This window comes from Macaca thibetana, chromosome 12 (genome assembly GCF_024542745.1).
Source record: "Macaca thibetana thibetana isolate TM-01 chromosome 12, ASM2454274v1, whole genome shotgun sequence".
Classification (NCBI taxonomy): Eukaryota; Metazoa; Chordata; class Mammalia; order Primates; family Cercopithecidae; genus Macaca; species Macaca thibetana.
Window position 1 is genome coordinate 58423777 of NC_065589.1, and position 4516 is coordinate 58428292.

The window sequence follows — 4516 nt, forward strand, 5'->3', positions numbered from 1 at the left end:
TATTGTTATGCTGTTTATTTGAAATTTTTCTAGTTTTTTGACATGAGGAAATGCTTTAGGGCATTGCTCAGGTAAAAGGTTTTATAAAAAAGGCCTCAAAAGTATGGTCAACAAAAGCAAAAAAAAAAACCCAAAAAGGATTATATAAAACTAAAAAGCTTCTGCACAACAACGGGAACAATCAACAGAGTGAAAAGGCAACCTACAAAATGGGAGAAAAGATTTGCAAACTGTTTATCCAACAGGGGATTAATATCCAGACTACATAAGAAATTCAAACATCTCAACAGCAAAAATCAAACAATTCGATTAAAAAATGGACAAATAATTTGAACACACTGTTCTCAGAAGAAGACATAGAAATGCCCCAAAATATATATTTTTAAAATGCTCAACATCACTAATCACCAGGAAAATGCAAATCAAAATCACAATGAGGTATCATTTCATACCAATTAAGATAGTTATTATCAAATAAAGACAAAAAAATAATAAATGCTAGCAAGGATGCAGAGAAAAGGAAACTCTTATACATTGTTGGTGTGAATGTAAACCAGCACAGCAGCTGTGGAGAACAGTATGGAGGTTCCTCATAAAACTATAAATGCAGCTATCATATGATTCAGCAATCCCACTCCTGGGCATTTATCCAGAGAAAAAGAAATGAGTATTGGAAAGACATCTTAACCTCCATGTTTATTGCATCACTATTCACTATAGCCCAGATATGAAATTAACGTAAATGTCCAACAACAGATAAATGGATGAAGTATATGTGGTATGTACATGTTCTTTATACTCATATTGTTATGAGTATGTACATTATACTCATTCATAAAAAATAATGAAAATAATGAAATCTTGTCATTTGTGGCAAGTAGGCAGAACTAGAGGTCCTCATGTTAAATGAAATAAGCGAGGAGTAGAGAGTTAAATATTGCAGATTTTCACTCAGATACAGAAGGTAAAAATAGTTGATCTCACAGAAGTAAAAATTTGAACAGAGGATACTAGAGGCTGGGAAGGATAGGGAGAAGGAGAAAAGAGAGATTTGCTAAAGGATACAAAATTACAGTTAAGTAGGAGGAATAATTTTTAATGTTCTATAGCATTGTAGGATAACTATAGTTCACAATAACATATTGCATACTTTCAAATACCTGGGAGGATACTGAATATGCCCAATGCAAAGAAATGATAAATGTTTAAGATGATTAATATGCAAATTACCCTGACCTGATCACTATACATTGTATGTATCAAAGTATTACTGTGTACTCTGTAATACATATAATTATTATATGTAAACTAAACAAATGAAAGAAAAAAATAGTATCAGAGTTCTTAATATACATGCATATGGTGCGGAAGGGAGGAATAGAAGCAAGAAATACTGAGGGGTTCAAAGTATTTCCCTATCTTGTTTTTTCTTTTGTTTGTTTTTCAGACGATGTCTTGCTGTGTCACCCAGCCTGGAGTGCAATGGCGGGCAATCTCGGCTCACCGCAATCCCCACCTTCCGGGTTCAAGCATTTCTCCTGCCTTGGCCTCCCGAATAGCTGGGATTACAGACTCCCGCCACCACGCACAGCTAATTTTTGTATTTTTAGTAGAGACAGGGTTTCACCATGTTGACAAGGCTGGCCTCAAACTCCTGACCTGAGGTGATCAGCCTGCCTCGGCCTCCCAAAGTGCTGGGATTATAGACATGAGTCATCATGCCTGGCCTCTTTCTCTATCTTTTTAGGATCATCATCTTATTCTAATTGAGTGGGAAGGAAATGAACTGGAGAATCTAATAAAGGAGTTTGTAGCACATATTAAATTGATAACTTAAGAGTAATTTCCTTAAGATCCAGTGTTTAATTAAATTGAAAAATTCAGCAAAATTGACAATTTTTTTATTCCTTTTTTTTTTTTTTTGGTAGAACAATTTATTTTTCTTTGGATATATGCCCAGTAATGGAATTGCTTGGTCGAACAGTAGTTCTATTTTCAGCTCTTTAAGAAATCTCCAAACTGCTTTCCATAGAGGCTGAACTAATTTACATTCCTATCAAAGGTGTATACGTGTTCAGGAAGGTATTTTTTTTTCACTTTTATTTTAGGTTAAGGGATACATGAAAGTTGCAGGTTTGTGATATAGATAAATAGTGTGTCACAGAAGTTTGGTGTACAGATTATTTCACCACTCAAGTAATAAACATAGTACCTAGCAGTTTTTTTTGTTTCTCACCAGCCTCCTTCCCTCCACCCTTAAGTAGGCCCTGGTGTCTGTGGTTCCCTTCTGTGTGTCTATATGTATTAAATGTTTGGCTTCCACTTACAAGTGAGAACATGTAGTATTGGATTTTCTGTCCATGTGTTAGTTCACTTGCAATAATGATCTCCAGCTCCATCTATGTTACTGCAAAGGACATGATCTTGTTCTTTTATGTCTGTGTAGTATTCCATGATGAGTATGTATACATTTTCTTTATCCAGTCTAATGTTGATTGGCATTTAGTTGGATTCCATGTATCTGCTATTGTGAATAGTGCTGCAGTTAACATATATGTGCATGTCTCTTTATAGTAGAATGATTTATATTCCTGTGAGTATATACCCAATAATGGGATTGCTGGGTCAAAGGGAAATTCTGCTTTGGTTTCTCTGAGAAATCACCGAACTGCTTTCCACAATGGCTGAACTATTTTATTACATCCCCACCAGCAGTGTATAAGCGTTTCTTTCCTCCACAACCTCACCAACATCTGTTATATTTTGGCTTTTTAATGATAGCCATTCTGACTGGTGTGAGATGGTATCCCACTGTGGTTTTGATTTGCATTTCTCTAATGATTAGTGATGTTGAGCATTTTTTTCATATGATTTTTGGCTGCATGTATGTCTTCTTTTGAAAATTGTATGTTCATGTCCTTTGCCTACTTTTTAATGGGGATATTTGTTTTGTTTTGTTTGTTTATTGTGCTTGTCGATTTGTTTAAATTCCTTATGGATTCTGGATATTAGACTTTTGTCAGATGCATAGTTTACAAATATTTTCTCCCATTCTGCATGTTGTCTGTTTACTCTGCTGATTGTTTCTTTTTATGCAGAAGCTCTTTAGTTTAATTATGTTTCATTTGTCAAGTTTTGGTTTTGTTGCAATTGCTTTTGGTGCCTTCATCATGAAATATTTGACATGTACTATGTCTAGAATGGTATTTCTTATTCAATAAATGATGTAAGGAAACTGGGTAGCCATATGCAGAAGATTGATGGTGGGTCCCTTCCTTATACTATATATACAAATTAGTTCAAGATTGTTTAAGTACTTAAATGTAAAACCAAAAATCTTTTCATTCTTTTAAATTTTCAAGACTATATGAATAGACATTTGTAAATGGATATAAAATGCATCTGTCTGCAAACATTTTATCCTAATAATCCCCCAAATTATTCATCTTAAAGATGAATAAAATGAAATCCCGAGAGTTTAAGTAATTTACAGAGGTAGGTGTAAAGCCAGATTTCCTAATAGCCCATGTAGAATAAGGAAGATGTCTTATTCACCTTACATAAAAGATGTGAAAGTATTACTATTTTAAACAAATTTCCACTACTTTCATAACAAGTTACCATTAGAGGCTTAAGCAACACAAATGTATTATCTTGGAGTTCTATAAGTTGGAATTCTGACATGGGTCTCAGTGAGTTTAAAGCATGAACTCAGCAAGGCTGTATTCCTCACTGAGGAATCTGGAGATATCCCACTTACAGGCTCATTGAGGTTGCTGAGAGGATTCACTTCTATGGGGTTGTGAGAATGAGGTCTCGGTTTCCCATGCCCATTAATGGGGGATTGCCCTCAGTTTCTACAGGCCTCCCACATTTCTTTCTCCATGGTACCCTTCCTCCAAATCTGAAACCAGCAGTGGTGATTGGAATCTCTTTCATACCCCCCAGTCTCTCTGCTCTCCCTCTCTACCCCATTTCTTCTCTCTTTTCCTCCTTTGCTGCATCTCTCCAACTGTGGCATTGATTTTAATGTCTAGATAAGATATTTTGAGAGAAATGCAGATTTTTATTACAACTATTCTCTTTTTTGTTAGAATTATCTCAAAGTATATGGCAATTTATTATCTAATTCCACCAAATATTTTGGTTTTAAATTTTTCTTTCATTTTGTTGTCCTAAACCAAGTAACACTAAAGTCAATCAAGTAGAATATCAATAAGAGCCCAGGCTCTTAAGCACTGTGTTTCAATTTTCAAATGTATGAAATCTTGATTTTGTTGTCAAATGTCTGCTAGTATGTACTGATTTTCAAGTATATGGTTTGAAGGTTGGTGGTACTTAATAATATGTGTATGGAGAAAAGCTTTGTCTTGGCTTGTTGTGGAGATTTTGGAAAATAGAAAATTTCCCTGTTGTAGTGGCTCCCATCTGTAATACTAGCACTTTGGAAGGCCGAGGCACGAGGATCGCTTGAGCTCAAGAGTTCAAGACTAGCCTGGGCAACACAGGGAGTCCT